The sequence below is a fragment of the Pleurodeles waltl genome, chromosome 7, assembly GCF_031143425.1.
Source record: "Pleurodeles waltl isolate 20211129_DDA chromosome 7, aPleWal1.hap1.20221129, whole genome shotgun sequence".
In the NCBI taxonomy this organism is placed as follows: domain Eukaryota; kingdom Metazoa; phylum Chordata; class Amphibia; order Caudata; family Salamandridae; genus Pleurodeles; species Pleurodeles waltl.
In genome coordinates, this window is record NC_090446.1 from 1,461,399,543 (window position 1) to 1,461,417,527 (window position 17,985).

General features: G+C 50.0%; 1 long non-coding RNA gene across 3 annotated transcripts in view; it reads left to right on the forward strand.

Moving 5' to 3' along the window:
- LOC138246496 (uncharacterized) overlaps positions 1–17,985 on the forward strand; it is a 218,770-nt gene that overhangs the window by 107,847 nt on the left and 92,938 nt on the right. The window lies entirely within an intron of this gene.

The window sequence follows — 17,985 nt, forward strand, 5'->3', positions numbered from 1 at the left end:
ACCATCTTTCTTCTTGCCATCCTTGTCACCACCTGTATGAACTTTTCTGTTCACTCTTGTTCTGACCCATTTGTCTGCCTTCTTTCCCAATTCTTGGGGAGAGGTCAGATCTGAGTCCACTAGATACTGGTGCAACAAATCAGACACACAATTATTAAGTATATGCTCTCTCAGGATTAAGTTATACAGGCTTTCATAATCAGTAACTTTACTGCCATGTAACCACCCCTCCAAGGCCTTCACTGAATGGTCAACAAAGTCTACCCAGTCTTGTGAAGACTCCTTTTTGGTTTCTCTGAACTTCATCCTGTACTGTTCAGTGGTTAAGCCATAACCATCTAGGAGTGCATTCTTAAGAACTGCAAAATTATTGGCATCACTTTCTTTTACAGTAAGGAGCCTATCCCTACCCTTTCCACTAAATGATAGCCAAAGGATAGCAGCCCACTGCCTTTGAGGGACATCCTGTACAACACAGGCCCTCTCAAGTGCAGCAAACCACTTGTTAATGTCATCCCCCTCCTTATAAGGGGGAACTATCTTGTGCAGATTCCTAGAATCATGCTCTTTTGCAGGATGACTATTGGGAATACTGCTGCTGCCACCATGGGTTTCAAACCCAATCTTCTGTCTTTCTCTTTCAATTATTAAGGACTGCCTATCTAAATCCAGCTGTTGCTTCTTGAGCTTCAGCCTGGATTCCTCCACTCTCAATCTATTGAGCTCCCTTTCTAACACTCTGTCATCAGGGTGGGTGGGAGGGATATGCCTAGAAACAGAAGTATGGTGAGAATGGACAGAAGGAGACCTGGCCCTAACAGATGGCACCCTAATAGCTTGACTAACAGAAACAGCACTTCTACTATGATGAGAAGGGATACTCTTACTGTGATGTGAGACAACACTATCAGTATGGTGTGACTCTACATCAGTACCAGCTATGCTAGGTGGCTTGCTAGGGGGCAGGCTTGGAAGTTTCCCTCCCACCTCTTTTGCTAGGGGTGCCCCAGAATCAGAGTGGGAACCATCAGCTAACTTTTCAACAGTAGTGCCAGCTCTGGCCTTATCCTGTTCAACAAGCATATTCACTAACAGTTCTCTAGGGGGATTCTTCCCTACACTTAAACCTCTTTCTATGCAGAGACTCCTTGCTCCTTTCCAGCTAAGGTGATCATAAGCAAGTTTGGACAGATCAACAGTTTGGCCTGTGCCAGACATTTTAGAAAGTGTTTAAGTGATAGAAATAGTGAGAAAAAAGTTTTTCAGAACTTTTGGAAAGACAGAAAAAAAACTTTTTAAACTTTTAAGAACTTTTTAGAAAGTTAGAGGTACTTTTCAGCACTTTAGAAAAGAAGTGAGAAAATAAATGCAAAACTTTTTGGTTAGGTGTACATACACTGAACTTGTTTTGTATATTTTTCTCTTATGAAAAGTACAATGACAAAAGTGGTAAGTAGTTACAGAGCACTTATCCCACCACTGCACAACCAATGTAGGAGGCTGGACTGGCTTGTAGTGAGTACCAAGGGGCACTTACACCTTGCACCAGGCCCAGTTATCCCTTATTAGTGTATAGGGTGTCTAGCAGCTTAGGCTGATAGATAATGGTAGCTTAGCAGAGCAGCTTAGGCTGAACTAGGAGACGAGTGAAGCTCCTACAGTACCACTAGTGTCATATGCACAATATCATAAGAAAACACAATACACAGATATACTAAAAATAAAGGTACTTTATTTTTATGACAATATGCCAAAAGTATCTCAGTGAGTACCCTCAGTATGAGGATAGCAAATATACACAAGATATATGTACACAATACCACAAATATGGAGTATATTATTAGAAAACAGTGCAAACAATGTATAGTTACAATAGGATGCAATGAGGACACATAGGGATGGGGCAACACAAACCATGTACTCCAAAAGTGGAATGTGAACCACGAATGGACCCCAAACCTATGTGACCTTGTAGAGGGTCGCTGGGACTGTAAGAAAACAGTTAGAGTTTAGAAAAATAGGCCACCCCAAGACCCTGAAAAGTGAGTGCAAAGTGCACTAAAGTTCCCCAAAGAGCACAGAAGTCGTGATAGGGGAATTCTGCAGGAAAGACACAAATCAGCAATGCAACAACGATGGATTTCCAAACGAGGGTACCTGTGGAACAAGGGGACCAAGTCCAAAAGTCACAAGCAAGTCGGAGATGGGCAGATGCCCAGGAAATGCCAGCTGTGGGTGCAAAGAAGCTGCTACTGGACAGTAGAAGCTGAAGATTCTACAGGAACGACAAGGGCTAGAGACTTCACCTTTGGAGGATGGATGCCCCACGCCGTGGAAAGTCGTGCAGAAGTGTTTTCCTGAAGAAAGACTGCAAACAAGCCTTGCTAGCTGCAAGTCATGCGGTTAGGGTTTTTGGATGCTGCTGTGGCCCAGGAGGGACCAGGATGTCGCCAATTGCATCAGGGGACAGAGGGGGCGCCCAGCAAGACAAGGAGCCCTCTCAGAAGCAGGCAGCACCCGCAGAAGTGCCGGAACAGGCACTACGAAGAGGAGTGAAACGGTGCTCACCCGAAGTCGCACAAAGGTGTCCCGCGTCGCCGGAGGACAACTTAAAAAGTCGTGCAATGCAGGTTAAAGTGCCGTGGACCCAGGCTTGGCTGTGCACAAAGGATTTCCGCCAGAAGTGCACAGGGGCCGGAGAAGCTGCAAAAGTCGCGGTTCCCAGCAATGCAGTCTGGCGTGGGGAGGCAAGGACTTACCTCCACCAAACTTGGACTGAAGAGTCACTGGGCTGTGGGAGTCACTTGGACAGAGTTGCTGGATTCAAGGGACCTCGCTCGTTGTGCTGAGAGGAGACCCAGGGTACCGGTGATGCAGTTCTTTGGTGCCTGCGGTTGTAGGGGGACGATTCCGTCGACCCACAGGAGATTTCTTCGGAGCTTCTAGTGCAGAGAGGAGGCAGACTACCCCCACAGCTTGCACCACCAGGAAAACAGTCGAGAAGGCGGCAGGATCAGCGTTACAGAGTTGCAGTAGTCGTCTTCGCTACTTTGTTGCAGTTTTGCAGGCTTCCAGCACGATCAGCTGTCGATTCCTTGGCAGAAGGTGAAGAGAGAGATGCAGAGGAACTCTGATGAGCTCTTGCATTCGTTATCTAAGGAATTCCCAAAGACAGAGACCCTAAATAGCCAGAAAAGAGGGATTGGCTACTTAGGAGAGAGGATAGGCTAGCAACACCTGAAGGAGCCTATCAGAAGGAGTCTCTGACGTCACCTGCTGGCACTGGCCACTCAGAGCAGTCCAGTGTGCCAGCAGCACCTCTGTTTCCAAGATGGCAGAGGTCTGGAGCACACTGGAGGAGCTCTGGGCACCTCCCAGGGGAAGTGCAGGTCAGGGGAGTGGTCACTCCCCTTTCCTTTGTCCAGTTTTGCGCCAGAGCACGGCTGAGGGGACCCTGTACCGGTGTAGACTGGCTTATGCAGAAATGGGCAGCATCTGTGCCCATGAAAGCATTTCCAGAGGCTGGGGGAGGCTACTCCTCCCCAGCCCTAACACCATTTTCCAAAGGGAGAGGGTGTAACACCCTCTCTCTGAGGAAGTCCTTTGTTCTGCCTTCCTGGGCCAAGCCTGGGTGGACCCCAGGAGGGCAGAAACCTGTCTTAGGGGTTGGCAGCAGCAGCAGCTGCAGTGAAACCCCTGAAAAGGCAGTTTGGCAGTACATGGGTCTGTGCTACAGACCCGTGGGATCATGGGATTGTGCCAACAATGCCAGGATGGCATAGAGGGGGCAATTCCATGATCTTAGACATGTTACATGGCCATATTCAGAGTTACCATTGTGAAGCTACACATAGGTAGTGACCTATATGTACTCCACCCGCACTCACAAAGTCCAGGGAATTTGCCCTGAACAATGTGGGGGCACCTTGGCTAGTGCCAGGGTGCCCACACACTAAGTAACTTAGCACCCAACCTTTACTAAGTAAAGGTTAGACATATAGGTGACTTATAAGTTACTTAAGTGCAGTGAAAATGGCTGTGAAATAATGTGTGCATTATTTCACTCAGGCTGCAGTGGCAGGCCTGTGTAAGAATTGTCAGAGCTCCCTATGGGTGGCAAAAGAAATGCTGCAGCCCATAGGGATCTCCTGGAACCCCAATACCCTGGGTACCTCAGTACCATATACTGGGGAATTATAAGGGTGTTCCAGTATGCCAATGTAAATTGGTAAAATTGGCCACTAGCCTGTTAGTGACAATTTGTACAGAGAGAGCATAACCACTGAGGTTCTGGTTAGGAGAGCCTCAGTGAGACAGTTAGGCATCACACAGGGAACACATACATATAGGCCACAAACTTATGAGCACTGGGGTCCTGGCTTGCAGGGTCCCAGTGACACATAACAAACATACTGAAAACATAGGGTTTTCACTATGAGCACTGGGCCCTGGCTAGCAGAATCCCAGTGAGACAGTGAAAACACCCTGACATACACTCACAAACAGGCCAAAAGTGGGGGTAACAAGGCTAGAAAGAGGCTACTTTCTCACAAACCCGATGTAGTTTTCTTCCTGGAATCTCATTTACAGGGTTCACACTGCAGATTCTTAGGATGAGGGGCATACACCACTCTTGCGGGATTCTCTTAGGAGGCTAGAGGGGTGGCTATACTGGTGAAGAAGAATCACCCCTTTCATGTGACTCAGACCTGGATAGACCCTAGTGGTTGATATGTAGGGGTGCAGACTACAGGGGCAAGTCTGGGCGTGAATGCCCCTCCAAGACTCCAAATACCCACAGTGGCCAAGGTAATGGAGCTCCTACTGTAGTCAACATCTGCACTCTATATTGTGGCCTGGAACTTTAATGACATAGGCCCTCATTATGAGATTGGCGGCAAATTCCGCCTACCTCCACGGCGACGGCTGCCAACATACCGTCGCCGTGGCTACCGACCGTCCATGCCATTATGACCGTAGACGGAATACCGCCAGAAGGCTGGCGGAATTCAGTCAACCGTCATGGTGGTGGACGGGGGTAAGGTGGCGCTGCTGCCAGCAGCAGCGTCACACCAGCAAAGCACCGCCTACCGTATGATGTTCCATGATACGGCCTGGTGGTGTTTTGCTGGCGGACGCTGCTGCTGGCAGCAGCACCGCATTCTGTCTCCTGCCGGAGGACCCCCCTGTAAGCAGATAAGTCGGGTTCCCCAACAGGAGAGGGGGATAGGGGGTGTTGTGTGCGTGAGTGGGGGTGTGTGTATGCGTGAATGCGTGTGTAATGTGTGTGTGCATGAGTGGGTGTGAGTGTACGTGCATTTTGTGTCGTGAGATTGCATGTGTGCCTATATGTATGTTTGTGAGTGTTGCTGTGAGTGTGTATGAATGTTTGAATGCGTGGGTGAATGTGTGTATGCGTGTGTGTATGGGTGTGTATGTATGTGCGTGTATGTGTGTAAATGTGCGGGGGTCAGGGGAGCATGGGGGAGGATTCTGGGGAGGGGTGGGAGGGGTGGGAGAGGGGGCGGGGGAGACCACTATCAGTGCCAGGGAAGGAATTCCCTGGCACTGATAGTGCCTACCACCATGGTTTCAGTGGCAGTACCGAACCCACTGAAATCATGGCAGTGGGCGGGGTCATAATACCATGGGCGGCCTAGTGACTGCCGCCGGGCTGTCTGTCGGACATTACCGCTGTGGCGGTCGGTGTGGTACATTGGCACCGCCAATGTCATAATAGTGGAGGTAGGTACCGCCAGCCTGTTGGCGGTAATACCTCCACTATTCCACCGACCGCCAGGGTTGTAATGAGTGTCAAAATATCCCCCAAGCTAGACTGCTCCAAAATACACACAATACCCTTGAAGGCTACTGACTAGGCCCAGTTCACAGGCAGATTGGGGTTGGTGGACCTCTGGCGAAACATACACCCAACAAAAAGAAAATACTCCTACTTCTCAGGGGCCCGTTACATGTATTTGAGATTAGATTATATACTCGTCCCTGAGGGAGAAAACAGAGACAATAAAAGCTGAATTTTTGGCCAGGGGGCTGTCCAACCACTCCCCTGCTAGTTCAGATAGGGCACTTCACACATTGGCGTCCAAAAGAATGGAAACTTAACACATGGGAGCTGAAAGATAAATACTGTATATTGTGTGAGGCCTTAAAAAGGACACCAACATGTACTTTCAGGAAAACGAGGGGACTGTAGCTTCTAATATTATACTGTTAAGGCTTATAAAGCGGTACTGCGAGATAGGCCCAGAATAGGATTGTGTACAAAAAGAAAAAAAAGGTAGCGGAGCTCGAGGAGATAGAAAATCTAATACTCCAATTCAAGGGGTCTCTGGGAGAAGACAGGGATCCCTTGAGGACCCCTCAAATTGCATATCTGCGAGTGGAATACAGGAACCTGGCACAGGACGGGGCCAAAAAACAGATGATGGCCACGGTGCACCCCCTCCATGAGGCAGGAAATCGTGCCAGAAAACTGCTAGCCTGGTTGAACAGGAGAGAACAGGAAGACCGGTGGGTACACACAATCCATAAACTTGTGGGAAAAGCCCAAGCTACTGATGCCCTGATTGTGCAGGAACTGACTTGCTACAATGAGGAATTCTATAAGCCTAAGCCCCTTCATGATATAGAGGCAATAAGTCACTATCTCGCCGCGATTCCCACACCAACATTGGACACGAACACCTGTAGGGAGAGATTACATTATCCGAAATGCAGGCTGCAATATCGAAGTTGCGACTGGGCAAGACACCTGGTCCCAAAGGAATACTGGCAGAACTGTGCAAGAGATATGCAAATATACTAGGGCCACATCTACTAAACCTATTTCTAGAGGCTCAAGACTCCCCCCCGGATCTGAGCCGGGCCACTATAGTGGTCAGCCCAAAGGAGAGTACACCTAGGGAATTATGCGGCTCATACTGCCCAATCTCCCTACTAAATGTGGAGAACAAACTGCTGGCCACAGTCCTAGCCACCCGACTACTAAAGGTCATCACTTCCCTAATCCATAGAGAACAGTCTGGGTTCATGCCTAATAGGTCTACCCTCCACAATCTGAGACACACGCATAACTGGCTAACCAAGACTCAGACACATAGGGGCCCCCATGTGTTCCTTATCTTAGACACAGAGAAAGTGTTTGATGTGATACTTTGGCCCTTCCTGGATTAAACGTGAATTAATTTGGATTTGGCCCTCAGTTCCACAAATGGGTGGCACTGCTGTAAAAAAACAATGGCAACAGTACGGGTTAACGGGCTAACATCGGCGACCTTTCCAATTGGAAGGGGCATGAGACAGGGCTGCCATTTATCCCCTCTCCTGTTTGCTCTGATGTTAGAGCCTCTGATCTGAGCATTGCAAATACATTCTCAACATCAGCAGGTTTTGCATCTCTGAGGCAGATATGCAGGAATAAAAAATCCTGCTCTACGCTGACGATGTCCTCTTATATTTCACTAATCCAGAGACCACCATCCCAGCATTATTCCATCTTTTAACTGAATAGATGGCTCACTCGGAATACAAAATCAATTGGGATAAGTCTGTGCTTTATGTCCCAAAAGGACTCCAGGCCGAGTCGTCACTGCCACCTGGGCTCTGTGTGACTGAAAACAGGTTTCAAGTATTTAGGGATGTTCATCACAACTAATAGAGAAAGGTGTGAAAGGCAAAATATAGCGAAAGTCCTTGCTCAGTTCCACACTGGCATGATGAGATGGAGGGGGCTCCTGCTCACTGATGGGAAGGGCGGCTCTATTTAAAATGATTGCTCTCCCCAAGTTTCTCTATATACTACGGAACACCTACTATCCGATGTTCCAGGCCATATTTTGTAAAATAAATGGGGAATTGAGGAAACTGCTATGGGATGGTGTCCACCCCAGAATCTCGGTCAAAACTCATGTTTTGAAGGGGCTTGCCCCCCAAGTTTCAACTTGAACGTGTCCTCCTAGAAGGGCCTAGAAGGCCTATTTATATGAGGGGAAAAGGAGGAAAGGAGCCCAGTCCTTGCCGCCAGCATAGCGAGTGGCGATTGAAGTGTGTGAGAAAGCCACAAACACAATGGGCTGGGATCTCAAAATCATGAAACAAACACCAATATGGAAGGTGGCCTGGCTCCGTGAACTGGCAAAACTGCGTGGATTCTACCTATGGGATACTATCAGCATCTCGAAAATACGATACATTCTTGAACAGGGGGCCTTCATACCCTTTGCCACACTGCATGAAGAAAATCATATGCACCCTACCCAATTTTTAAAGTATGCACAGCTTAGACATGCCTGGCAGGCAAAAGGACTGATAGGGAAGGAGCTGACGGAGTATGCCCCACTAGGGGGACAACTACTGATGGAAGAACTGGGCAAAGGGGCAATGTCCACCACATACAGAACACTCAACAACAACATGCCAGACTCTATGGGTTACCTAACAGCGAGATGGCAAAGATGTAGGGGAACTAGAAGACATTGACTGGATGGCAGCACTGAGGCACCCGCTGAAAATATTGCAAAGGATCTAGTATGATCCCTCCAAACTACATAAGATGGGGAGGTCTTTCGGCCACCACTGCCTCCATTGCAAAGAGGCCACAGGGACCTTCCTTCATACAATATGGAACTGTCCTCATGTGACAACTTTCTGGGCCACAATCCTATGGGAACTCTCCCCTATACATAAATTGCTGTCCCAATCATGTCTTGTTATCTATTGTTTGGGAACAGACCTACGTCAGGGTGCCGAGTAGATCTGTATAAATGCACCTCACTTAGGTGGTCATTATGAACATGGCGGGAAAGACCGCCTTGTCGGCGGTGAACAGAATCCCGCTGGTGGCGGCGAATGGAAACCCGCCATATAATGATTGAAAAACCCAACCCCGCCAAAAAATCCCAGACCACCACTCCCCGCCAGGACACTGTCGGGGGGAATCCCAGCTCACCCCACCCTGCCACCGCCAAGCACACTCACATCCCGCCCACCAAATAATTATGCAAAAATCCCCTCGGCGGACAGTGGAGGCCGGACAACCATTGGCGGCTGCGACCACCACAGGCGGCAAGTGGACTCAAGAACAGCAAATGCACACATTAGATAGGCCTATCACCCACACACCTGACACACATCCAGAACCCCATAAAACACCCCCAGACACACCCCACGATCCCGTGCAACAAAACCAGGACCAGAAGACGGAGAGCACCAGAGCCAGACAGCGAACGCCAGCATACAGGACACGCATATCGACCCACCCAGGAGCACCCATAACCCGTCCCCAGTCCCGATGCCATCCACCACCCTCACCATGTCCCCCCCAAAAAAAATCCACGCTTCACCGAAAGGGAGCTAAGGACCATTGTGGACGAGATCCTGAAGGTGGAGCCACAAATATTCGGGTCACAGGTGCAGCACACACCTGTCGCGCGGAAATTGGAGCTGTGGCAGACCATTGTCAACAGGGTGAATGCAGTGGGACACCATCCACGCACCAGGGACGACATCCGCAAGAGATGGAATGACCTCCGGGGGAAGGTCCGTGACATGGCATTCAGGCACCACATCGCAGTGCAGAAGACTGGGGGAGGACCACCACCAACACCACCCGACTACACCGACTGGGAGGAGAAGGTACTCGTCATCTTCACCCAGAGGGACTCACTGGACTCACTGGAGGAATGGACTCGGGTAAGTCATCTACAATTACCCCATATACAACACATCTGCAATGCATGCACCACCCCACCCCACCCACACCCACCTCGACCGACACCACACCCAGCCATTACCCACCACATCCACCACCCTGCATTACCCACAACTCACTACCAGGCCCACATCACTCCCGCTGTGCTCAGCCACCCACCCCTGCACGTACCCACAATTGAATAATACCCCCCACCACAATGTAACCCCACCAATGCCACTAAATGCAATGTCCACCTCACAAAGGCACCCTGGAAGGCCACTGAAAGTCACACCAGCACAAAATTGCACAGTTCTGTACACCTCAAACCGTCAGGCATATGTAACAGACATGTCTATGTCCCCCAACAGGCACCACCACCCATGCAACCCTAATGGAGGGGACAAGGAGTGCCACAGCACTCCTGGGAGATAGAGACACATCAGAAGACCTTGGCGAAGGACCCCTGGACTCTGATGAGCAGGCAGGCCCCTCACACAGCCCTGGATGCTCACCATGCAGCAGCCCCACCCAGGAAACCACTGTCACCCCTAATACCCAGTCAAGACCAGCAGGCCAAGGGAGGCGTACCCACACCAGTGTACCCAGGGCACAGACAGGTGGAACACAGCTACAGAGGCCACAGTCTCCCACTCCCAACATGCAGGAGTCAAGTGATCAAACGATGACGAACACACGTACGTTCTGCGGCGGTATGCACCGTCACTGCCGGCGGCGATCATGATACGCCAGGATTCCCCATTGGCATCCATGTTAGCCAATGAGGGTGCGAACAGCGATCAACACCGCCGTACGCTGTGACATCAACCGCTAGCGGTATTAGGTCACTTCCACAACGAAGGTGCAGAACTACAGTGGCAGACATTTTTCCAGCACCTACGCATGTTGAAATTCATACTACTCACAATGCGGGGCCTACTAGCCACATGAAGCACCTAGGCCTCTAGCCATTGCGTATAGTAGCACACATGATTTACTCTGTTCCCTCCTAATGATGTGCATGTACATCTGTCAGGTTGCAGTTATTGTACAGACACTACTATGATCAATGCACTGCATGTATTTAGCAAATATGCCAATGTATGTGTGCACATCACTCCTTTTTGTAACCCCTCATAGGTACCGACCCTTGTGGCGAGGACCAGTGTCCAGACTACTTGTGGATATGGGGACCATGGTGGAGCGTCAGATCATTATCACTTACAGATTCACACGTTCAGGACCTATGTGCATTACTGGATCCTGCACTGACTCCCGGAAATCTTAATCAGCATGCCATTCCAACTGAGGTGCTCTCTGCACTCCATTTCCTGGCCACAGGCTCTTTTCAAGTGACAGTGGGCATGGGTGCTGGTTTCTCACAGCCAACGTTCAGCCAGGCACTGAGAAGATTTCTGAATGCATTGTACAACATCTGCAATCCTGTGTGCGATTCCCCCAAAGTGCTGACCTCCCTGCCACCAAGTCTGATTTCTATGCCTTTGCAAACATTTCCCATGTCATAGGTGCCATCGATGGCACCCACATAGCTATCATCCACCCAAGAGTGAGTGAACAGGTGTACAGAAACAGGAAGAACTTTCACTCTATGAACATCCAATTGGTATGTACTGCAGCCCAGCACATTTCCCATGTGAATGCCATGTTTCCGGGTTCAGTCCATGATTTATTTGTTTTGAGGAACAGTGGTGTGCCACAGAAGATGGAACAACTACAAGAGGACAGAGAGTGGATCATAGGTACGTTTGCATGTCACTAACTGACACATTGCAGAAAAACAGCCTGTCTGACTAAGGGACATTACAATGACGAGTCTGTATTGAACCTTTTTCTAGGTGATTCTGGCTATCCAAACTTGCGTTGGCTCCTGACACCAGTGAGGAATCACAGGACAGATGCAGAGAGGAAATACAATGAGGCCCATGGACGTACTAGGAGGGTGATAGAGCGTACTATAGGTCTCCTGAAGGATAGATTCCGGTGTCTCCATATCTCTGGGGGTTCCCTGGCCTATGGGCCTGAAAAGGTGTGTAGAGTAGTGGTGGCCTCCTGCATGCTGCACAACGTGGCTGTGAGACATTCTATCCCCCTTTTGGAGGTGGAGGGTGCTATAGGTCCTGATCAGCTACCTCAGAGAGGTGAGGAGAGTGATGGTGAGGATTAGGAAGGGGAAGATGTCAATTCCAGGAACCAACTGATACAACTCTACTTCCAATAACTGTCTGGGACTTAAGCCTGTAAATGTGGTTAGTGACTGTTACTGTCAGTGAGCCATGTCATATAGGGGGGATTGATCATGACAGGCGAGACATGGACCTCTTCTGCATGGTACTGACAGACAATATATGCATTCCCTCCTTGCCTAATTTGAAACACACATTACCACCACCAAGCACAAATTGACAATAAAGTTGTTCTCTGCCAGTTGCATCCATACTCCATTTTGTTCAACATTGAAGACAGGGGACAGTGTTACAGGTAAGAAATGTGTTTTATTGGTCGAATACAGTGAATTGTGCTAAATACAATGGTGGAAGTCGTAAGGGTTGGGTGTCCTCTAAACCGACTTGGGGGCAGCCCTGTTGGATGTCATAGGTGGGTCCTGTTTGTAGTATAGTTCTTCAATTTGCCCTCAGCTAAGTGTTGTTGGTGAATGGGTGGGATGGTTGCTTTTCAGTAGTAGCAGTGTCAATTGTTGGAGTGGGGCTGGTTCTTAGCTGGGTTTCCAGTGCCATATCTTGGCCTGAGACTACGTTTGGGCGCCTGCTGTGGAGCTTCTTGGGGTGGCATAGTTGGCCCTTGTGATTCCTGGGAGGGTATTTCCTGTGCTGTTTCTGCTGCTTGGGTCATCTGTTGCTGGTTGTCCAGGGCTGTTGTGGGGGCCTCTTGTCCGGTGTGGGTGTCTGACTGTTTGTTGACCAACTGCAGCAATGCTCCAGCAATGGTGCCCATTGTGGCATTGTGTTCTTTCCACTGCTCCATGGCCTGTTGGTGTTGTTGCTGCTGCAGCATCTGACTTTGCTCCAGGGTGGACACAATCTGTGCCAACCTGTCTTGGGTATGTTGGTAGGCCCCCAATACCTCTGCAATGACGTCCTGGGCTGCTGCATCCATCCGGTGCCCTACTCCCTGACCCACTGGGGCACTTGAACTTGCCCTAGCCCCCTGTGCCTGTGTCCCCTGCGCAGGTCTTGACGTGCCACTTGTACTGGGGCCCTCGCCTTCCTCCATGTTGGGATTGGGAGACTGTGGCCTCTGTAGCTGTGTTCCACCTGTCTGTGTCCTGGTACACTGGTGTGGGTACGCCTCCCCTGGCCTGCTGGTCTTGACTGGATGTTAGGGGTGACAGTGGTTTCTTGGGTGGGGCTGCTGCATGGTGAGCATCCAGGGCTGTGTGAGGGGCCTGCCTGCTCATCAGTGTGCAGTGGCCTTCCAGGGTGCCTTTGTGAGGTGGACATTGCATTTAGTGGCAGTGGTGGGGTTACATTGTGGTGGGGGGTTTTATTCCATTGCAGGGGTGGGTGGCTGTGCACAGCGGGAGTGATGTTTGCCTGGTAGTGAGTTGTTGGTAATGCAGGGTGGTGGACGTGGTGGGTAATGGCTGGGTGGGGTGTGGGTCGAGGTGGGTGTGGGTGGGGTGGGGTGGTGCATGCATTGCAGATGTGTTGTATATAGGGTAATTGTAGATGACTTACCCGAGTCCATCCCTCCAGTGAGTTCAGTGAGTCCCTCTGGGTGCAGGATGGCGAGTACCTTCTCCTCCCAGTCGGTGTAGTCGGGTGGTGTTGGTGGTGGTCCTCCCCCAGTCTTCTGCACTACGATGTGGTGCCTGGATGCCAATGCACGGACCTTCCCCCACAGGTCGTTCCATCTCTTGCGGATGTCGTCCCTGGTGCGTGGATGGTGTCCCACTGCATTCACCCTGTTGACAATGGTCTGCCACAGCTCTAGTTTCGGTGCGATGGATGTGTGCTGCACCTTGGACCCGAATATTTGTGGCTCCACCTTCAGGATCTCATCCACCATGGTCCTTAGCTCCCTTTCGGTGAAGCGTGGATTTTTGGGGGGTACACGGTGAGGGTGGTGGATGGCGTCGGGACTGGGTACGGGGTATGGGTGCTCCTGGGTGGGTCGATATGCGTGTCCTGTATGCTGGCATTCGCTGTCTGGCTCTCGTGCTCTCCGTCTTCTGGTCCTGGTTTCATTGCAAGGGATTGTGGGGTGTGTCTGGGGGTGTTTTATGGGGTTCTGGATGGGTGATAGGCCTATCCAATGTGTGTACTTGTTGCTCTTGAGTCCACTTGCCGCCTGTGGCGGTCGCAGCCGCCAATGGTTGTCCGGCCTCCACTGTCCGCCGAGATGATTTGTGCATCATTATTTGGAGGGTGGGATGTCGGTGTGCTTGGCGGCGGCGGGGTGGGGTGGGCCAGGGATTCCCGCCAACAGTGTCCTGGTCTGGGATTTTTTGGCGGGGTTAGGTTTTTCAATCATTACATGGCGGGTTTCCATTCCCCGCCACTGGCGGGATTCTGTTCACCGCCGACACGGCGGTCGTGGTCTTTCCCGCCATGTTCATAATGACCGCCTATATGTGAAGGCATAATTGCATGAGCAATATGCCCCCACTGTGTCATTGCCAAAACTGGGAAATACTGAGAGAACAGAGTAGCCATTTTAATATATGTGGTGGACACTGGTCAATACGAGTTTACTAGCTACATAATGGCTACTCTGAACCCTCAGTTGTTTGGTATCAAACAACTCAGAATGATAAATCCAAACTGGTACCAGTACTGGATTTATTATAAAATGTACCCAGGGATCATCTTAGAGGTGCCCCCTGCGAAAACTAACTATCCTGGCATGGTTGCTACCACATTCAGAGAGCCAATATACAAACCTGGGGGGAGAGCCCTGTCTCTCTGGTTTGTAAAACATTGCCCTTCCTTGGTGGAGGAGCTAACACCCCCTCCCTAAGGAAAGCGTACTGCCCTGGTAGTAAGCTTCAAAGGCTACTGCCCTTGAAACTCGAGCCCCAGGCCTGCTGCTAGCAGCAGATGGCTTCCCCCTTTGTCAACCCTCACTTTTGGAGGGAGCAAAGGTGGGAAACCACACAAAGGGTAGGAGGAGTGTCCTTGTTGAGCATGCATTACCCTTAAGGGCTTGTAAGCAAAGTGGACCCTTCATTTCATTTTCCTCCATGCTGGATGGCAGGAAAATAGCCAGTAAGGTTTAGGGAAGTGACTTTTTCCAAAGGAAGTGGTCACTGTAGTGGGTGTAGTGGGTGTAAGGGTAAGTGTCCAAGTGGACACTACCAGGTTACCCCTAAAATGCCCACTAAATTCAGTATTTAGTGGGCTCCCCTAGATCAAGAAATTAGATTGGAAAAGACAAAGAAGACCAGCACCAAAGAAGATCCAAAGCTAGAGAACTGTGGACCTGCTGCACAAGAAAAGGCGTCAAACCCTGCCTGCTGCACCCAGGACCTGAAAATCGCCAATAAGGAGCTGGACACTGGACCAACCCCAAGACACCCAGGGGGCCTCCAGGCTTCAAGGATCACCCCAGATCTCCCTTCTGAGTGGAGGCACTACTCAAAAACCAAACAAGAACCAACAAACTGGTGAGGGTCACTTTACCAAATGGCCGATATCACTGCAACCAGAAGTTGTAGCTGGACCCCACTCAACACCAACAACCGCCCGGATGTGATCTACAAGTGTGCCAAGTTTGGTGGCACTGCGCCCTCCAGTGGCTAAGTTATGCTAATACCCTGGGTACTGGTCAGCTGACATCGGACAACCAGAAAAACAGCACCCTCAGTGCTGAAAAAGGAGCAAGAGGAAGCCCCAGTCAAGGGATTTCAGGAACACCCTGGACCTCTGACCAGAGTTACCCTGTTTTCCTGTAAGCAGCCCTCAAAGATACTCACCTCCAGCTCCAAAGGACTCCGTTGCGCACATCTCCTGGATCACCAACTCGCCCTGCATCCGGCTGCCCTGCATCCTGCAACGAAGAACCAGCTGTGCTCCACGGGTCCCCAATTCCTTGTGACCTCATCAACTCAGGCACCATCTTTGAATCTGTAAACCAGCTCCTTTTCTAAGTGGCCCCTGCAGGTGGCCCTGTGCTGAGAGACTTTCCAACGCAGCTCCCGCCGGAACCGGGAGCCACCCGAGGCTCTCCAGCTGGCACAAGGTGCCCACCAACTGCGACCATCTTGCAAAAGAAGAGACTGGTAACCCAACTGTACGACTTTTAATGCATTTTTAAAGGTAATTGTTAATTGATTCCAATGGTGCGTAATTACGCATTGAAAGACTCACTTTATTCAAAAAATCATAACTCAAAAAGTACTTAACATATTCTAAAGATCTTGGTCTTAAAATGTATATAAAAGTCTGAAGTATTTTTATAAATTCTGGTCTCAAGTTATTCATTGAGTGTGTGTGGTACATGATTGGATTTGTGAGTACAGCAAATACCACATCTCCTGGATTAGCCTAACTGCTTGACCTGCTTCCTTAAAAATTGGAGCATTAGGTGGTCTAATTTGTACCTCTGGAAACCAACGTGTGGTTGCCCGGACCCTCTGCATAGTGTGCTCAGTTTAGTACACTACATAGAGGGCCAGCCTCCTACACATACATTCAAATAGTGATTACATAATTGCAATTTGCAGATAATCGCAATTAGATAATCACTATTTGGAAAAATGATACATCTGGCCCTTACCCAGATATTGGGGAGCACCAGAAGTGCCCTCTGTAAAAAAGTACCCCTTTTGGTATGGTTACGCCTGTCCACTTTTTGCCTGATATTGATGCTGGCTTGACTGACAGTGTGCTGAGATCCCGCTAACCAGGCCCCAGCACCAGTGTTCTTTCTCTAAAACGATACCATGTTCCTACAACTGGCATACCCCTGGCACACAGCTAAGTCTTTTGTAAAAGGTACCAGTAGTAGCAATGGCTCTGTGACTAAGGAGGCTCCCTAAGGTCTGAACCATGTACTTTGCTGCCCTAAGGTACCCCTCACCAAGCACATGCACACTGCCATTGCAGATTGTATGTGCTGGTGGGGAGAAAAAGTTAAAATTGACATGGCATCCCTCTTAGGGTGCCATGCCCACAATCCATTGCCTGTGGCATAAATAAGACATCACTCTAGCAGGCCTTAAAGACCTAAGAAAGGGTGCACTCTACCACAGGTGAGGGCATAGCTGCATGAGCAATATGCCCCTACTGTTTCTAAGTCCATTCTTAGACATTGTAAGTGCAGTGTGGCCATATAAAGTACATGGGCTGGGAGTTTGTCACTATGAACTCCACAGCTCTTCCGAGGCTTCACTGAAGTCTCAGAAGTTTGGTATCAAACATCTCAGTACAATAAACCCACACTGATGCCAGTGTTGGATTTATTGTACAATGCACCCAGAAGGCAATTTAGAGATGTCTCCTGTATTTTGACCAACACTTTAGTGTAAGGCTGACCAGTCTGTGCCAGCCTGCCACTAAAAGACACGTTTCTGACCCCATGGGATGAGGTCCTTTGTGCCCTCTTGAGTCAGAAATAAAGCCTGCTCTGGGTGGAGGTGCTTCACACCTCCCCCCTGCAGGAGCTGCGCCACTTGGTAGTGAGCCTCGAAGGCTCAGACCGCCTGTTACAGTGCCCCAGAGCACTCCAGCTAGTGGAGATACCTGCCCCCCCGGACAAAGCCCCACTTTTGGCGGCAAGTCCACCGAGAAAATTAGGTAAAACAGGGAGGAGTGCCCCCTCCAGCTGGGACCACCCCTAAGGTGTCCAGAGCTGAAGTGACCCCTTCCCTGCAGAATCCTCCATCTTGGTTTGGGACCTATAGGGTTAGGAATGTGTGCCCCTCCCCAAAGGGAGTGGGCACAGGAAGGGGTGTAGCCATCCTCTGGGACCGTAGCCATTGGCTACTGCCCTCTGACCCCTGTAATGCCCCCAAATCTAGTATTTAGGGACATCCCTGAATCTAGGTCATCAGATTCCTGATTCAAGAAGAAAAGAAGAAAGAAGCAAGAAGAAGGACTGCTAAGCCGACCCCGGCAAAGGAGCCTTCAGACACCAACTGACTTGATCCCAGCCCTACTGGCCTGCCTGAGACTTCAGAAGCCCTGCTACAAAAAGGTGATGCATCCTGCAGGACCAGCAACCTCTACAAACCCCCAGAGGGCTGCCTGCCCACCAGAGAGCCAAGAACTCCAGACGACAGCAGCCCAGTCCACAGG